The sequence below is a fragment of the Sturnira hondurensis genome, unplaced genomic scaffold (assembly GCF_014824575.4).
Source record: "Sturnira hondurensis isolate 20B ecotype Veracruz unplaced genomic scaffold, ASM1482457v3 Scaffold0022215, whole genome shotgun sequence".
In the NCBI taxonomy this organism is placed as follows: domain Eukaryota; kingdom Metazoa; phylum Chordata; class Mammalia; order Chiroptera; family Phyllostomidae; genus Sturnira; species Sturnira hondurensis.
In genome coordinates this window covers 14207334-14227566 of record NW_028094846.1, presented here as the reverse complement: position 1 = coordinate 14227566, position 20233 = coordinate 14207334, and the positions used below count along the sequence as shown (strand labels likewise).

The window sequence follows — 20233 nt, the reverse complement described above, 5'->3', positions numbered from 1 at the left end:
CTAATCTGGTAATAATTGTGCATGGTGCCAGGTAGGTTCCGAACTCACCATGGGGATCATGGATTAGATAGATGTCTAGCCGCTATGCCGTCCACCTAACACTAATACAAAATAATGTTGAATGCCAACTGGAATTGGCAAATAAAAAATAACACGGACCTATTCACACGTGCACCATTTTCATTCCGAAGTTACGTGAAAGAAGTAACCAGGCAGTCATATCGGATAAGGTTCCCTTTTCTCGGGATAATCATTCGCCATCTTTGCCAGCCAGTGTTGGCATTTCCAGGTCGTTATGAATGGGCGCCCATTTGTCCTTGTTTTCTCCTCCTCTGTTCATAGTAGCAGTCGATATTTTAGGTTTCTGTGTAATGAAGGCCTTTCTGTTAAACTAGCCACAGTAAACCAAGAAAATGTTGTTCCCCCACAATGAGCTCAGTCCTGGAAGCCTTCCTGCAATGAGGTTGCACAACCATTCTCATGAATGCTCCGTAATATAGCAGTTTGGGGTTTTTTTAAACTAGCTGAATAACTATTCTTGGTGAGTCGATAGTCTTCTAATTCTGAAGCAAGAGCTATGAAGTTCATGCTTTATTTATTTTTTCTTTCTTCCTTCCTTTACTTTTCTTTCTTTTTTTTTTTTTTTTGGACTGCCCTGTAATTAGAAACTTCCTGAACACTAATGAGAGGGAATCTGGGATATGTTTTCAACACACACTTGTCTGTGCAATGCAACTGTTGGCCCTCAGTGAATGCCTAACAGTGGGTGGTCTGTCCAAAGCCCCTTTGGTCATGCGGTTAGTGCAAGACAGACTTCTCTGCAAAAGTGAACCAGAATCAGAAACACGAGTGGGTTCTGTCAATTCTCTTTCCCTGAGTGACAACAACAGGAGAAGGGGACGTTACCAGGCTGTGGTTTCGAGAGGGAAGAAGGATGAGAACAGAGAGGGACCTCTGCCCCTGCCCACCCTTTGACCATGTAGCAGAGAAAAGGAGGTAGTAAGAGGCTTGGCCCTGAAGTCACGGCGGGCTTCTCTCTGGCGCCAGACCCAGGGAACTCCAAGCCTGCCTCCCCCTTGCTCCGATTGGGCAATCCTGCCCCTTGGCTGGGAAATGGGGAAATGACCCACACACCTCACAGAGATGGTAGGAGGACGAAATGAGAAAATGTATGTCAATCATCAAGCCTGGTACCTAGTAGTTCATACAATACAAAATATGTCATCTGTTATTATTATTGTTGTGGATAAAACATGCTTTCCCTCAAACGGCTTCAATTTCCTAAGACTTATGCGGCTCTTTGGAGAGTTCTAACAAATTCAAGCAGGCAAATCTGTTGAGCATCTTTTATAAAGATGGAAGGTTTCATCTTTGACAATGCGTTTTAAGAGAGAGTAAGAAATACTGCTATTTTCAAAGCTTTCTCCATTCAGCAGCTAGAGAGGTTTCGCAGTGAAAAGGGCCATTCGCTGTTGTTTCCATCATCCTCTTTTCATACAGATATACAGCAACGATGGCATGACTAAAATTTTAAATTCTTAAATTATTTTGCTGGCATTAAAAAAAAATATCTAGCCTAAGCAAAGGGTTTGATATCTCCAACAGGCACCAAAAAAAAAAAAAAAAGAAAGAAACAAAAGGAATTAAGACAAGTAAATGCACTGCTTTGTATTAGAAATGTCTCTCAAACCACGCTCCCAGAGTGATACAGAAAACCTGCTCAGAGAGCTTCCCTGCTCCCCAGGCAATGGCAAAGCACACACCACCAGGTGCAGAGGCACCCTGAATTAATTAGGTCTGCCTGTGTCCCCCAGACACCCGGTTCCTGCCGCCTATGTCCACGCTATTCCTAGGGAACTGACTTTTCTGCTCTGTTTTTGTTCGTTCCCCAATCAATCCCTGACGGTGCTTCTTTATCTCCTAAATCTGTATTATTATTGAGCATTCATTATTTACACAGACGAGTATGTTTGGATTATCTACCAGTTTCGGAGAATGCAGAGACTGAGGTGGTTTAGAATGGAAGAGGCCTGGTAGAGGAGGTGGATAACTATGCTGCTATTTGAAACTGTAAATGGGTGTAAGTGTGCAGAAAGGGGAAATGGGCAGATATGCTCCAGGAAAGTCATTGAACAGGAAGCTGTGGCCACACTGGGGAGGCTCCATCCCACCTCGGGTTCTTACTGGCACCGCCTCTTCCCCCCAACACACCCCTTCTCTGCAGGGTAGTCTGCCTTTCCATCAGGGGTCTGTGCAATATGCTCACTCTCTAAAGTTAACCGTCTTTTAAACTATCTGCCAGGTCAAGACCCTTGTAATTCTCCCTGAGATGCCTAACCACAATGTACGTGATACATAAGGAGTACGTGTCTCCCTAGCTGTGAGCAACAGGTGGGCAGTTCCGCCTCTTTCCCCCTATCTTCCTGCTGGGCCCCGAAGCCATCACCCAATGACTGAAGGAAATGAACAAACTTGGGAATTTGTACAGGGTCTTGGGGGGCAGAAATAGCCAGACCACAGAGGAGGCCTTGTGTCGAGAAACAATCACAGGGTGGTGGAGCCTATTTATGGAACCTAGGATGACAGACTAGGAGACATCCTAGCCATTGCCAACTTGCTGACTTAATTTTAAAAGTTCACGTGTATTCCACATTTCCCAGGTGCCAGGTACTGTGCAAAGGGATTCATATCCACCATCTCGTTTCCCCTTCGTAACAAAGCAGGGATCATTACTGTAAACATTGTAAACTAACCTTTGGAAAGGTTGAAGGATTGGTCAAGTGACAACTCAGAGGAAGGCAGACGGACCCCCGACCCACGCTTGGCTAGAGAACCGCATCTCTCGGAAAGGCTAGGTCAGCACCTTCCCGGGGTCATCTGTGTACGCAGGGCCTGAGCTGGCCCGGGGGTCCTGATGCTCTGCCTCGTACCAAACCCTTTCTTTCTACACCCTTCTGCTGCTCTACCCTAAAGGACAGGAGGGACTGTGAGATGCTATACGACAAACAGCAGTGTTATGAGTCTTGGCAGAGAGCTAGCACAATGGAAGTGGTCCTCTGTATGAGTTTGCTGGGGCTGTCGTATAACAAAACACCACAGCTTAGGTGACTTCAACAACAGGAACTTCCTTTCTCGCCGTTCTAGGGGCCGGAAGGATCAGTGTCAGCAGATTTGGTTTCTTCAGAGGCCTCTTTCATTGGCTTACAGATGGCTACCTTCTCCCCGGGTCCTCACATGGCCTTTCCTCTCTGCCCACACATCACTGCTGTCTCCTGGTGGATCCAAATTTCCTCTGTGAGGGCACCAGCCAGATGGGTTTAGGGTCCATCCTAAGGGCCCTAACTCTACCAGCTCTATCGAGGCTCTCTCTCCAAATGGAGTGATGGGTGGAGGAGGCGGGGGGGGAGGGGGGGTTCACCGCATGAATTGGGGGCAGGACGAGGGCACAATTCAGTGTATGACACGCCAGTAACACAAACAGAGCAGTTACACAAAGCATACGATTGTGAATGGAGAAAAGTCGTGCTTGAGGAGGGAGAGACACAACCAGCCAGAGCAGCCCAAGGGTGACATGGTACACTCCTAAACTCGGATCGTGGAAGTGAAAAGAGGAGAGAGCGCAGCACGTTTAAATGGGCCAGCCTCCTTCGTCTGGTTATTGAAAAAGCACACGTGTGTTCTGGAGAAATGGAACACGATCCGTAACCGTTTCTTTTACCACTTCTCAACTACCGAAAGCTTGTCCCTGTGAACGTATATTAAGGGCTAGGAAACCGGCTGGTACAGTCTCGCAACAGTCCTATGAACAAAACGAGAGCATCTCCTCACGGGGGGGCCAGTTCCCCAATTTTTTTTCCTTGACCATCTATCTGGTTTGTTGTTATTTTCCATAGCTTCGCCTCTGGGTGGCCAAACACAAGCAGCCATTGGGGCTCTATTTTAGGTCACACAATTTTGGAACTGGAAGACGATATTTCCAATCGCCACCCAGACAGCACTTCAACGTACACAGGCGTAAGCTGAGGCTAAAGATGTAAACAAATTTATCTAAGCTCATCCCAGTGAGGGGAAATAGCTGAACCCATCTCTTTTTTCCTTCCCCAACTACAGTTTACATTCACAAATTTTCTATGTTCGTTTCAGATGTACAGCATAGTGGTTCGACAGGCATGTCTTGGCGGAGGCTGGACTCCGAAGGACCAGAGAAACAAATCAGAAACAGACTCATGGATACGGAGAACGCATGGATGGTTGACAGAGGGGGACTGGGTGCAAAAGGTATGAGGATTAAGAAGGACGCGTCGGTGGTTACAGAATAGTCACCGGGTTGTAAAGTGCAGTGGAGGGAATAGAGTCAACAATATTCTAATACTATGTCTTGGGGCAGGTGGGTGCTGGAAATATGCGCGGGGGACAGCTGAACGCATCTCTTTGCTCTCCGCTAGGAACCTTCTTTATACTCCCAGAACACCCTTTTCTACCCCCCTGCAGCCCAAAAGGAAACATAGCCAAAATAAAAAAAGAACAGAAAAGTAAATTTTCATTTGACCCCAATTTAAAGTTGCCAAATTACGCTTTGTTGTCAGGCTCAAGATATGACTTTGAGGGAAGCGAATAACTGAACTTCTCTCTCTGATTCATCAGATAAAACTTAAAGGGAGTCATTTCCATCCTCTATCCTTTTCTAGGTTTGAATAGTAGTTAGAAGATGCTTAGTTACAAACACTTAGGTGGATTATTCCCAAAATTCCTCTTCCCACACAAGCCACCATGGAGACTTGTTAACTATCTTACATTTATTTTCAGAGACTGTAAGACAGTATTCTACCTTCTACTTCAAAGAAACTGAGAACAGCAATGCGTTTGGTGGTAGCATTTTTTCAATCTAACTGACAACGTCCCACAAAAGGCTAGGAAAAGGAGTGTGCTTTGCGAAGCGCATTTTATTTCTACAGCTCCCTCTCTCCAGACCAGAGACAGTTGGCAAATATTCTCCCCGAGGGAGCATTTGTGTTTTGTTGAGACTTCCACGCCCTCTGTAATTGCTGCCTTTTTTCATGACGTCCTCCTGATTGCCACAGCAGGCAAAGCCATTTTTTCCCCCTAAAGTAAACAATGCCGGGAAAACTCCCAGGAAACCCGTCATCCTGGCTTTAATGTTTCACGATCGAGAGGCTGGTCTTGTAGTTAACGTAGGAATGCTGACTATGATCTCGAAGTGGAAAAAATGGACAGAAAAAACATAGCAGGAGTGGTGGCCGACAGGTCGAGCCGAGTGTCTGCCCATTTCAGGTGTGAGTTCCTGTGAGAAGCAGCGGAGCATTCCGCAGTCCCGGAGTGGGACATATGTAACAGGGGTTCAAGTTCACCGTTCACTTGTCAGGTTGTAAGAAGTTTAGAAATATGCTTCTAGATACTGGGAATGATAATTCACTTTTGAAATGAACAGGAAACCCAGTTTTTTTGCCATGTTAAGAGCCCTGTAGCCCTGGCTGGCGTGGCTCAGTGGATTGAGCGCAGGCCTGCGAACCAGATGATCGCGGTTCGATTCCCGGTCAGGGCACATGCCTCGGTTGCAGGCTGGTTCCTTGCAGGCTAACTACCAGCAGGGGACGCACAAAAGGCAACCATACATTGATGTTTCTCTCCCTCTCTCCTTCCCCTCTAAAGATAAATAAATAAATAAAATATTTTTTTTAAAAAAAGAGCCCTGTAAATATAAAGTATGCATCTGAGAGAAGTATCCTTAAGAGTTCTTCATCTTTTTTGTAGCATGGACCACTTTGGCAGTTTGGTTGAAGCCCAGGGACCTCTGGATACAGCATGGCATTATAAAATTTGTGAACTAAAACTCTGGGTTACAAAGGAAACCAATTGTGTCGAAATACGTGGAGTCGGTGCAGCCTAGAAGACCCCTGAAGTGATAACCCATGCATGCGTTAGGCGCAGGGGTGTCCAAACCTTTGGCCTCTCTGAGCCACACTGGAAGGAGAAGAGTTGTCTTGGGCCATACGCTAAATACACTGTGACACATAATCACACGCACAAAAAAATCTCATAATGTTTTAAGTACATTTACGATTTTGTGCTGGGCCGCATTCACAGCCCTCTTGGGCTGCCAGATGGACACACCTGCTAGAGATCATCATGCTTTCTCCCTCTCATTCTACAGAGTACACCTGTATAGTTCTCAGGTCTGGTGTAAGAATGTCGGGGACAGAAGAACTTACAGGACAATAAAGGGTAAAATAATAGAAAAGTAAGTTACGTTGATGCTACCAACTTCAGCTGGCACTATAAGTAAACATGTAAGCACAACCTGAATATTTAGGTGTTGCCTAGGATAAACACAGGTTGAAATGAAATAGAAACACTGTCATTTCTCCAAAATGTGAAATTCACATTTTCCCAACCATTGATCAGCAAGCTAGAAAATAGTGTCAAGGACATTAGTAAAATTTTAAGAAGGTTTTTGGTTGAGCTTCTGCTGGTGAGATACAATGCCTCAGTGGCTTTTGTGAAAATATGGAATTAAGGAAAACAGTGTTGTACTCTCCCCTTCATTTTACAGATGTCTCCCTCATTTTGGACCGGAGGCAGCTCAGAAACTGTACCTAAATCATAGCCTGACAAATACAGGAAGAGTTGGCAACAAAGTGCAGAATGAGTTTGCAACTCACATGTCTCACTGAGACAGGAGGGAAGGAGGGCAAAGAACCTTCAGAGTGCCAGGCAGTGCAGCTGGGGCACAACTCGGGCACAAGCACACTGCGGTGCATCTGACCACAAAAAGTGTCCCCTTCTCACCACGCTGCCCAGCTTAACCCACACAAGCTCACTGCTTCCATTCATGGGAGCGCTTGTCCATCATTAGTAAGAAACTAACGTAGTCTAATGTTAAGGGTATTTGTGAAAAATGGCTAGTGAATTTTTTAAAAAGAAAACATGAGTTTTTTAAAGTGAGGAAATATAGAGTCCATGTTTCAATGATATTATTTTAGTTCTTGACACACCTGATTTTAACTACGGTAACCAGGATTTCAAAAGAAACAACAGGTCCAAAATGGAGTCACTTGTGCTAAGCCGTGCAGCGGCAAACCGAGACTTAACTCCAGATTCAATGTCTCCCAGGGATGTGACCCTTAAGCAGTCAATGTGGAATTACTTGATCAGCACTAGTGAGGTAATCTGCATAACAGTCCCTCACCCTTTCACCCTAAGGAAAGCAACCTTGGCTGAAACAACCCACTTATTATTATAAATTTCCTGATCCCACTCCTTCTGCCTGTAAAAGCCTTCCATTTTTTACAGTTCCTAGGAGCTCCTTTCTACTTGTTCGATGGGATCCTGCCCAACCCATAAATTGTTGAATAAAGCCAATTAGAGCTTCGAAGTGATTTGGCTGAATTTTGTTTTTAATATGAGCTGTTCTCTAAAGCTCTAAGGATTGGGGGGAAAAGGAAATGACTTTTAGTTGCAAAAGGAAGGATTTATGTCAGGTGGAAGAAGGAACATCCTAGAAGCAAGGGGGTAAAGACCCTCTTTGTTGATGATCAACTATTAAACATTTTAGTCATCTTTATGTGGTAGAGCTAGCTATCTTTGTTCCAACTGTACAGAGCATTCTCTTGAGGAAGCACCAACAGGCTCTCAAGGAACCTGGAGAAGTACGCACACACTAAAAAACGCTGAGACACGTGATGCAAACCAGACACAGGAACTTAGCCGGGCATCCAATACAGGGGGTGAGGCAGCTTTTAAACAATCAGAACTGAAAACAACAATAACAAATCTAGAGGCTGGGACTTGCAGAAAAAGGACCCAGCACGTGACTCCTGGAACAGGTAAAAAAGGCATTGAGATTCACTGAGGTGTGGAATCCAGCTGGGCCTAACAACCTCCAACCAGAGTCTGGAAAAACACAAAGATTCAATTACTGCCTACCACACATTGGAACTCCTAGTAAACAATTACCTTAGACAAAAGGATATGTATGTATTCTACATGATCGTGAATTCCTGTGCAGTTTTGTTTTATGAATTTATGTTTTGTTCTTATATTGCGTTTTTGCTTAGTGTACTGATCCTTCATTTGAAAGATTTCCAGATTTTCTGTCTTTCCTTCTGTGAAAACTCCTGGAAGACCTCAGTGGGTCTAGCGGCTCTGAGTTTGCTCCCTGCATTTTTAACAGAGCTGGAGAAAAACCACATCACCTGGCAGACTGGTTGCATTTCTAGGTTCACGTTCTCGAAACTCCAAGGGGCTCTCAACACTATACGGCATCTTTCTAAGTGTCTCTGGCCACCTTGCATTCCCACTTTAGAAAATGACTTTCTTCTTCCCCTCCAGTCTCTCACCCTGCCCCCACCTCCACCCCACTTTCAGCTGATGAGCTCATCTCCCTTCACTGAAAAAACAGAAGGCGCCAGAGGGAAGTTGCTCAGCTTCCCACCACCAGATCTGCAAACTAACTCCTCTACAAGCACACAAAGCAGACAGAGTTCCTATTAGAGACCAGGCCCCACACAACGCCTCTCCAGGTGCAAAATCCCTCTCTCCGTGCCTGTCTTTTCTCAATCAGCAAACTGTGGTTTCTGTTGCATAAACGGACCGACAAAGCTGTTGTTGGTCCCCCTCCAGCCCCTGTCCCTTTGCCCTGCATTTCCATTTTTATGCTGTGTTTCCCCCCCACCGCCCCCCCCGACAGATTCCTCAAAGGGCCACTTGCTCCCACCATATCCACCCGCTTGGCATCTCAGTCACACTCCCTTCTCACTCTCTTCTGTCCACTGAAACTGCCCTTAACCAAGACCTCTCCTGACCACCAAGTGTTCAAATGTAGCCTCACTTTCCCACCCTCTGTGTCTCTGGGACCACCTTCCACCCTTTGCTTCCATGACACAACTCCCACCCCCCGGTTTTCCATCGGATTCCTTGGTTGTTCCTTTGTGGGCTCATTTACAAATGTTGTCCTGGGCCTGGAGCCCCCACCTGGGGCCACACCATTCTTACTCCATCACCTCTCACCATGGCTTCTCATCCCTCACACTGTGGCTTAAGTTTTACTTCTCAGCAAAACCTTTCCATCCTTCACTTTCCCGGGCTACTGTCTACCATTAAAGTTCACATGCTTCCTTTATTATCTGTTTATTGTTTGCTCAATAACTGTCTCTCTCCACCCTAAATGTAGCACAATGCCTACATATAGCCAATATTAATCAAAACTTACTGAATTGGTGAAGGAATAAATGCACACAGCCCTGTGAGCAACGATTCTTGGTTGATATCAGCATCGGCATATTTTTGATCTAATGAGTGAAATTCTTAAGTGAAAAAGAGGACGGTCTATCTAATTTCTTCCTATAGTATCTATTCTTTTTCTAAGCATTAAAAAGGTACACTCTGCTTGCCCTGGCTGGCGTGGTTCAGTGGACTGAGTGCCAGTCTGAGAACCAAAAGGTCACCGGTTCGATCCCTGGTCACGGCACATGCCTGGGTTGTGAACCAGGTCCCCTAGTTGGGAGTATGTGAAGGGCAACTGAGCAATCTTTTTCTCCCTCTCTTCCCTGCTGTCTCTAAAAATAAATAAATGGAATCTCTAAAAAATACATTTTCTCTACTATTTTCCCAGCTCTGTTACACGTATTAATAAAATAGTATGTAGAAATTATTTTTCTCGCAGAACACTGTCATTCTTATAGGAGTGCTCTTTTCCTTGTGACGACAACTCTTAAGATATTAATCAACCAAGTCGATGTGTCAACACAAAAATGTAAGCAGATACTAAGATTTTCTGCAAATGCTAAATTAATCTCACAAAATTAATTCTTTTGTATACCTTCCATTGACAAAAGAGGCATTATTGGTGATAAAGATAAAAGAAAAAGCATATAAGTATTGTGAACCTCTATATATTTGAAATATAAATTCCTGGTTGCTGCCACCTTAAAAAGTAAGTGCCTAGAAATAGATTAGAAGTACCCACCTTAATATGTTGTAATTAAGCTCTCAATTAACCACAAAATCGGTTTCACTTAGAATTTTTTGCTAGGAGAATCTTCCTAAAGTACACATCAGTAGCCTCTTCTTCGGAGAATCAGGAATACGACACTGCATGCGGGTTACCGTTGCACATTGAAAGCAGCAACTTACAAGACTGTCTTGAACTATGGAAATGACTCTGGGTTATCTCTTTGAGATCTAAGTTCATGACCGCCATTATTTTAAGTTCATGTTTCTGTTCTTTATGGCAATTGAATGGGAGGAAAGGCAATACCTGCTGAGGTGTGGGGGCAGATATCACTAGGGACTGTGGCTATTGCAAAACCTGAACCACAGGTGCAGGAGCCTGCACAGGAGGTCCCCACAACTTTGAGCACTTTTCCCCTGCTCGCTTTTCTGTAAATTCTTACAGAGTTGCTCTAAATTACTTGTCTCAATACTTTTATAACATTACATCAAACATGGCATGTGAAAGCCCCTGAATAAAAGATTACCCTTTTATTCCCATAAATAAAAATAAGAGCTTGAAGAGAACTTGAAGACACAATTCATCTGCGCCTGAACTACTTGGAAGGTATTGTCTCTTTCAGAGACACAGACCCATGAAGTCAGCAAGAATATCTTCTGCCACAAGGGGCCTACCCGCCCAGCTCACCACTCACTGACTGCGTGCTGAACTCAGCTTGCTTATCTTGTTAAAGCTGTGGGCATTAAAGTGTGGGGCAAAGAGGAAGTGTGCTAATTTACTGACTGAAATTCAGAAGCCATTCAATGACCTGGGGCTTCTAGGGGCATAGTTGCATCTTGCACTCAAACTTGACCTACTACATATTGTTTATTATCAAGTTACACATATGCATAATAAACTATATTACACCTAATGTAAGTTTTTCATTCCTGAAAAGAAGTATCAGGTTTACCAGGCTGCTGAGTTGTTTAGAGAGGTAAAATAATAATGATTTTTTCTATTAATGATTAATCCAAAGTTGGATTAACTATTTTTATGCAAACACTTTATGCTAACTTCCAGGGTTAATAAAAAGAGCCCAAAAGAGCTACAGGCTCTAACAGAATGCTCTATCGCCAAATGGAATTACAACCACTAGTAAAATTAGTAGTTCTTCTATAACTCCTAATGTGTCTATTTTTTATTTTTAGGGAAAACTTTATATACTTTATTTTTTGTAAAGTGAATTTACAAATTCACTGAATTTCTTTTATATACTTTATTTTTTATAAAACACATCTATATTAAATGCTATTACCAAAATACGATATTCATACCTCACTTTTTAAATCATTCTTACATGTTTATGCAATTCTCTCTATTAGGCCCATCAATAATCTAGTTAAAAGAGAAGAACAATTGAGCTAACACGGAAACCTGTACTGGATCTTCCCCAATAAATGTTCTGATGTTAACCAACAGAGGACGAGCTTGACAGCCTCAAAAATTACAAAGATAAAAACTGCAAATATAAACCAGCTAATCAATTGATGCATTCAAAATGCATCAAGATGGCAACCATAAAACTGGGACATTAAGTAAGCCATTTGATATTTCAACATCTCTCTTTTCACATTTGCAAAATGTGACTACCCGCTCTGCTAGCTTACAAGGTCCTTGTCGAAATGAAGTTCTGAAGTGATCTCTTCACAAACCAAAAAACGCTGTGCAAGTGAAAAATATCATTGGCCCTCTGATATTTTTTTCAAACAGAATCACATAGCAAGAGTAGCAGAAATGGGGTGCGTCTATTTTCTCAGGCAAGTGATGGTACCGAGAGACCAGAACACTATCTGTCCTATTTAACTATCTTCCTTGAAATCCAAGAAACAACTTTCTGCTTCGCCCAACTGTTCACGCCCAAATCATCAAGGAGTAGAAGAGCAAGAGCCAACTACAATTTAAACTCACTTTCTCTAAGTCGGTTCATGACAAACATGGACACGAGTTTTCTTACGAAACCTGTGGAAGGAATCATCACGTAACCCTTGGCCCTTCTTGGCATTAGGTAAGTCTGGATGTTCTTGGACCTGTAGGGGAGTCTACAAGGATTTGGTCCTCTTCTCAAAACTCTCTGAAATTTCCCTAATTTTGTAGAATATGACCGTCCGTCCATGAGAATGAAAATGACTTACTTCCATTTTTCTAGGCATCTCGCCCATTTCCAAAAATGGGTTTTCAGGAAACAATAAGGTCAATCCTCTAAAACGGAGAAAAGCAATGTTCCCAGAATTTATATTTCCATTTCAAAAGTTAGCCTTTCACGTTAAGACCCTGAACACTTTTCAAAACGGAGGACCCCAAGGGGCCTTGGATCATGTGAGTCATATCTGTTGATATTTACCAAAGCAGACATTAAAACAGAGAAAGAAAAGATTTAAAACTCACATTGAAAGAGGTAACTCGTAAACATGGACCCGTAAGTGGCCACTTTGAAAACTGTTCAACCTTGGTTCTAAAAGAGATGCAAATTTAGACGAGATACCATTTTCATACAACAATTGTCGAACTTTTTAATTTGTTCCTTGTTGTGATAAGACAATGCTGGCTTGGGGAAGTTCTCTCTTATACTGCTTATAAACAGGTCCAATCTTTCTCAAGAATAAAATAGCAAACATAATAATAATTTTATGGTTGACAAAAGAACATTCGGCTAAAGCAATTATTGGCTTATCTCACAATGTGTAAGTGGTGGATCTTCTGTTAGAACTCGTGACACACAATTGTAATAGTCTACCCAAAGGAAGTAAGCAAAGATGTGTACGCTTACAGACAAGGTCCTAGCTGAAAAGGTATTTATAATGTTGGAAAACTGTAATCTGTCTAAATATCCAACAACTGATCAGCAGCCAGTGCAACATTTCCACAGACTAAAATTACATCGTGGTGAGAACCATATTTTTTTTGTGAATAAACTGTCCTTACTCGCACAGGGTGAAACATAGCAATATGTTACACAATAATATTTGTTTAGGAAATAAATACATACAATATAGCGCAGAGACACACAAAAAAATCACACTTTAACAGAAAATTTCATGATGGAGGTGAAAGCATGTTATAAAACAGCGTGAACAGTATATTAAATTAATTAAACAAGGAGACCATTACACTGAGGTGCCTTGCACGCCGCCGAAGCCTCCGAAATCCGACCCTGCAAATGCTTCATTGTTACAGACCCGAAACCTAAGGACAGCCAATCACACACAGCCAACTAGGCTTTAAGCTGTAGCCCATCAATAATTTTCTTACTGCGCTTCCACTTTTTCCTCTACATCTCGGGATCCTGCTGGTGGCGCGCTCCTCACCACTTCCGGTTTGGCACAGCCTCATCCCAATCAGTTTTTGCTCAAATAAATTCTTAACGTTTTCCATATGCCTGTTTATCTTTCAGCCTGTATGATAATGTTTTAACATCTACATGTGAGTACAGGTATGGAAAAATGTCTAGAAACATAGGAGTTGTACGTAGAGGATTTCCTGTCTCTTTGTTGATATACGCTAGTCACTCAATAAATATTTGTTGATTGAATAAATGAATGAATGACAAGTTTACAAGTAGTTATCCCTTTAGGGAGCTATAAGTAATTTTTTTCCTTTAGTTCTTTGCAATTTTCTATATTTAATGAAATTTAAACACTGAGCATGAATTATCTTTGTAATAAATGAGAATACTATAAAACATAATCGTGCTGAGAAACACAGTTAGGAATTTTGAAATATAAGAGCAAATATAGATATCCCATAATCCAACTAAAAATAACTTGTGTCTTATTTTCTTACTATGTTTTACTTAGTGCATTCAGCAATTAAAAATGTATGTTACAGGAAAATGGCAAGCTTAGTATTGTACAGATAGTTATTATTGGGATTAAGACTAGAATCCAGGTCACTTGGTTGCCAGGCAAGTAATTTTTCCATTCCATCAAACTTCTCAGAGTTCCAGCACACTAACAAATAGGTGAAGAACATGGTCATCGCAGTATTCGCTGTTACATGGTACCTTACTTATAATTAAAATCATTTAGTAATTATTTGATATTATCAGAAAACTCAAAAGTTTTACATACTGCATATTCATGTGATATGAATTATTTTGGGGAGAGGGATATGCACTTCCTAAAGCTGTTTCCAAATTTGTGCGTGTTGGGGAGCAGGTGTGCATTTCAATGGGAGGGGTCAGCCTTCATACTCCCTGTGAAAGGGTCTGTGGTTTTTAAAAAGTTGAGAATGACTAAGGCTATACCGTCTGTAAGCAAGAAGAGGGGGGAAAAGCTGATGGTAAATAAAAGGCAAAATGAGGGGAAAAGGAACCACAGCTAATTCGGTCTTCCTCTTTTTTATTCCTGGAACTTATTTTTAATATGCAAATGACTTGGTTTCGTGACTTTGCTTTCCAAGCAATGATACTAAGCATGATGCCGATGAATTAAAAACAGGCCCAAGTGTCTCTGTGTTGCGAACTTCTACTCGTACTTGGAAATCGATTCCGTAATTTTTGTTTTCCTCCTGAAACGTAAAGGCAAAATACTTCACAAGTGACTTCTTTTTAACATGGTAAATCAATCTTGACTTCCATTTCGGGAGGGAAAAAAATTACTGAATCGATTTCTGAGCTTTTTGACCTATAAAATGTGATTCCCCTGTAGAAAGTCTGTAAAGCTTCTGTGAGCAAATGCAGATTAAACACATCTTTAGGTATTTCACAATTATTGCTTAATTGAAATGTTTACTCTTCCTCCACTGGATGAAAGAAGCAAGTAAATATTTCTTATCTCAACATCAAACTTGACTGGCAAGGTCTAGGTACCTCTGGAATATAATTTAAATACTTGGAACAGGATTTGTTTCACCAGTGCTCTGCAAATATGTCTTGGGCTACAATTTCACGCTCATGCACCAAACAGAAATAAACTAAAACACAAATTCTCCTTGAAAGTATTAAATATGCAAATAGCTTAGAATTGACACCCACCCAAATGATGTGCCTCTAGTACTTTCCATGTGCCTCAGAAGAATAAATGCTTACATCATCGACCAATAGGAAGAGCATTTCTTGTTCTAGAACAGTTCGAAGTGAAAAATCATTATTTTTAGGACTAAAATGATTAGATAGTGTAGGAGACCTAGATACGTTAAGCTGCGATTATTTCAAATCCAATGCCCCTTTTTACTGTTTCTTCAAAAACAAAACTACGGAAATAGTATTTCACACTCAACACTTAACTTTATTCTTATTTGATCAAGTGTTTTCCAGGATTTAGCTTTGGACTCTGTTACACTCAGCATGCCCACTAACTTAGGGAAAAGGCGAAGAGAATACCAGTTGTTTTACAGTTAACTTTTCAATGCTGTCTTTTTTTTTTCCTCCAGCTAACAATGCAGCACATTAAATACCCAGGAATGCTTTGCATAAGTAAACGAAATGACTATTTTTTATTCAAAACTCAAGTGAGTCCACACATTCCGTGGCTAAGGAGCCTTAGGGTTGTCAAATGCACGCTGCTCTAGGGTGGGCGTCTGTGACCCTGGGGTAGCTTCACGTGGAGCCCTAAGGAGCGCCACCACGCTGCCTCTCGGAATGTGGGGTTGGCTTTCTTTCCCGGCTGTAAGTGAAGACAACACCTCATCGTGCATTTAGACCCCGGAAATCAAAACTGGCATTTGTTAGAAGAACACTAAATTCCCTGATCTGTTTCATTGCCAAGGCAGAGGACGGGCAGACTTTTCAAAGCGGTGCGTACTAGGATTCCCCCGCGTCCCGTGCTCCTTCCAAGTAAGACACAAACTAAAAGCCGAGGAAGGGTGGGAGAAAGAAGTGGAGCGGAGCGGGGGTTAGAGTAAATATATCGCTTACAGTTCTCAGAGTTACATGAGGTTCTTCGGGCTCCTTTATGCCTCTGGCTTTCTGTAGGGATCCTTTTTCATCCGGCGACCACTGAGAAATTAAGCCCTTTCCCTGGTGGGAGGGGCTAAAACGTGGGCTGGTTTTCTTTATTCTTCGTAGAAGTTTTAAGGTGGAATGAAAGAGGAAGCGAGAGGAAGCGTTGTCCCTGAAGAAGTTAGTGTCCTACTGTAAGTGACCAATTAACAGAACCAGGAGTTTGAAGTCAGAACACTGGCTTAAATAACATGTGGGTTAACAACTCCTAAATTATATGGATGCTGGCTGTTGTGTGTTTCTCTGTGTGTGTTTCTCTGTGTGTGTGTCTGTCTGGAAGTACTTCTTGTCCTTAAGCAGTTACTGCTTCCTCTTTTTTCCAAACAAGTGAGAACTAAATTAAAAAGATGAATAACCTAGAGCATTTTTATATTCTTAACAAGGCAAAGTGTATAGCCCAAAATATAAAATGAGTACATTTTGAAGATGAACAATAGAAAACCACTCTAAAATCAAATCTGTTCAAATATCTTTTCCCCAAACTTCAAATACTCAAGTTGATAACTATTTGTTTGTAAATTTAAGATTAAAGGCATATCAAAGACTGTAATAATTATGTTGAGATCTGGGGGTAGATAGGACCAAATCAGGTGAAACTGCAGTTTTGCAATGTAAATTCAAATACCTGATACCACTGTAACAAAGAAGGTGCTCTTTACATTTAGCCAGATTTCTCTAGAATGAATCAGTATCTTTAAAGATTGATTCATCAGTATATCTCTTCATCAAACCCAGCATCTTGTATTTTCACCTTTAATCAAGTGCTGAGCACACTTTCCTAGCTTTCTTATAACATTTTCAAAGAAGATAATTTCAGCAGATCCCATCATCCATTCTTCTGGATTTTCTGCTTTCTGTAGCTCAACACTCAACCTCCCTTTGTTTTTATTTTCTCCCATAAATTCAACCTGATATGTTATAAATCTCTCCTGATATGTTATAAATCTCTCTTAAGGACAGGCCAGTAGTGTCTAATGGGGATGAAGATCTCTCTCTTTGCAAAGAAGACCCTGAATTTCTTAAAACCTGGTATGTGCGAAGTAGAGGAGCAGAGTACACTGCTATTTCTCCCCTTTTCCTCCAGGTACAATTGGTGAAGGAAAAAGTGTGCCTTCAGGACATATTCATCCTAAGACCGATGGAATAAAGCCCTTCTTGAAACAACAGCTTCACATGTTCTTATCACTTTGCTAATAAAAGGTTGTAGCTCCCAATATTTGAAGAGGATACCCAACACTGCATCACGTTAAAGATAAGAAAAAATTATTTTTTGTTTTTATTTTTTATTGATTCTAGACAGAGAGGAGGGAAGGGAGAGAAGCATTGATGGGTTGTCTCTTGCACATGCCCCGACTGAGGGCCAAACCCACAATCTAGGCATGTGTCCTGGCTGGGAATCAAACCCATGACCCAGGACGATGCCCAACCAACAAAGCCACAATAGCCAGAGCAAAGATAAGGAAAATTTTTAATTAAATGTTTTTAAAGAAAATTTCAGAGTATGTTATGGCTAGGGTTAGAACTTATGGGAAGACGTTCACCTCTTTGCAGGCTTACTAAGTCATGCTGACGTATCTCCATGCTTGCAGTGAATGAAACCTTCTGCAAGCATGTCTCTCACGCCATGTAACTGGTGTAGGACCCCTCCCAATTCTCTGTGCTGTGGTTCTGTGGCCTCTGTACCCACAACCATTTTGACTCCCTACCTATGATCTCATTGTTCACATAGACCTCGAGATGCATAACCCAAGTTCAGATTTATTGTCCTTATTTTGCCCATTTCTACCCACACAAAAAAAATATTTCCAGTATTAGTCTACTAGTTCCAAGAATCTCTGCCTCCACCTTAGGTAAGAGAGACCCTACCCTCATCGCCTACCCAAGGCAGTAAGATCAATTCGGTCTGAAAAACCCTCTTCCTTGCATCTGTCCACCAATGAAGATAAGTTAGGAGAAGGAATAAATGTGGAAATCAGCTGAAACTGAGCAATATTGTAGCAGCCTGTAATTTAAATTGAATCCCACCTCTTGCATTATTGCCAGTGAGTTTCATACCATTTGCTAATAATAATGATCAATGACTTAGAATTTTAGACTGAGAACAGTAAGTTAATTTTAGCACTGGATGAGTGAGCAAAAGGAACAGCCTCAAAACTGGCCGAATTAACTAACAAGGAAATACCTACTTGTCAAAACCCATGGCTCAAAAAGCAGAAAAGAAGAACCTTCTGTGTTCATGATTATATACACAGTTGCTTCTATTCTCTTTGTATGACCTTCCACTTCATCTATCCTGTACTCTAAAACTGCATGAAAGTCATTTGTTGCCCATAAGCCTGGACATAAAGAATGAAATACTATTTCATAGTTCAATCCATACATCCAGTAAAAATAATTATCCAGCACGCTAATCACCATTTTATTAGGGTGCTAAGAGACAGTGAATAGAGAAATCGAATCCAGGTTGTGGATGGGCATAGAGAAGACTCTCAATGGCCACCAATTAAACAATCTGCTTATAATAATATGTCCCTCTTACCCACTGCTATGCTTGAATATTCTGCAAGTATATTTATGGTAAAATAATAAGTTCTTAGTACTTGTCTGTGAATATCATTCATGTGAGTCTTTCCTCTCTTTATATACTAGCAAAATCAAGTTAGTTGAGACATCTGAATCCAAGTAAAGTGAGGTAATTCTCACCTATGAACTTTCTTCGCATCAAGCTATTGGACCCTCATCTTTCATTCAACACAGAGACCATTCTCCTTGCACAGCTTTCCCTTAAATTCCGCTGAACTAATCCTATGCATCCCGGAAGCTTTAACTCAATTACTGCCTCGTGTAGAAAATGTCTCCGCCCACTCCCCCTTTCAGCGTGAATAATCCTTCCACTTGAATAAGAACATTTAATAGAACACTGATCAATTTGTATTATACTTGGCTACACAAGAAAAGGATATTTTATGCTCCATGATGGTGGGAGACTAGACTTCTTTATTTTGGTAAACCAAACCCAACCCCAAGCCCATAACAATTAGGAGCTCAAAGGCTGTTTGTTAAATTTGGTATCCATGATATTGGGTTGAAAGATATCATGAACTTGACACAGCACTCTACTTGCCACTGTCATTTCATCTTTACTAAAGAAAAAGGTTATTTTTAAAACCACTCCACCCCTCACCCCACACCCATACTAATAAAATTCTGGATACATGAGGCTAATCAGAGAGAAGAGTCAAATGAGCCCTAAGTAAAATACATTTACAATGAATATAGATATTAAATGTCACAATGAAAGCACAGATCTAGGGACAGAGTATCTGCAAACAATAAGCACTATATCTTAATAGTTAACTATGTGTAGGAAGTTATCACTTATACTTTCAATGTAAACTTACTACATCCATACAGTTCCAATATGATTTTGACCTGAAAGGTGGAAGCAATAATTTTCTCTCAAGTCTTCTTTTTGAGCTGAAAATGTTAGGCAGATTATGACTATTCTATTAAAGTTTTCCTCCTTAATGTTTAAAAACATATTAAAAGAACCATAACAAAGCAGTAGTAGTATCATTGTGATTCGTTATCGAGAGCCAAGTGCTTTGAATTATCACGACATTTTCAGTATCATTAACCACGACAGTCATGTCATTGGGCCTCATCATCTTTATTTAGAATCCTAATATCACCTGAGCACACAAAAAGGTAGTGAAGCCAGGTTTTCAGCCCAAATCCTCACTTTTTTTTTCCAGCGTATTATACCAACTCTTACAGCAAGTTTGGTTTGATCATCTTTTTGGCTTTGCCCCAAGGCAGGCAGATCCCTGCCTATAACACACTCGTGGCAGCGGAGAGCCACTGATAGAAAATAAAGCCCCCTAAGCACCCAGGCTAGGAGTTCTCCCCTATTCTCTTCCTCCTCAGTGATGGTAACTGTCTTGCTCCTCCTGATTTTTCCCAATTCGTTCATTCATCTTTGGGTTTCTATATTCAGATTTTTTATATCTACATTTTCATTTTCACTTTACTGTGAAAATATTCAGTTACTCTGTTGCATTACTATTACTTACATATACTATCAAAAGGAATATACTCCTACATTTCTGCTTCCTCTTAAAATCACTCTAGGTTGCCTTCCCAAATAAATACAATCTGATGCACGTCAGATCATTCCACTGTGGTACTTATACCATGAAGTTTTCTCTCTACCCATTGACTTCGACAAAATACCCTTAAAATATTTCTTTTTCTTTTGCAGACAAAGTGGAAGCACAAATTAT

General features: G+C 41.3%; 1 protein-coding gene across 1 annotated transcript in view; it reads right to left on the bottom strand.

Annotated features, from left to right (window-relative positions):
• The window catches only part of PLA2G4A (phospholipase A2 group IVA), a 147473-nt gene extending 131413 nt beyond the window's left edge, over positions 1–16060 (bottom strand). Inside the window, exon 1 of the mRNA XM_037035116.1 lies at positions 15867–16060. The gene's annotated coding sequence lies outside the window, so the exon portion shown is untranslated. The remainder of the gene's footprint in view (positions 1–15866) is intronic.
• Positions 16061–20233: the final 4173 nt, after the last annotated feature.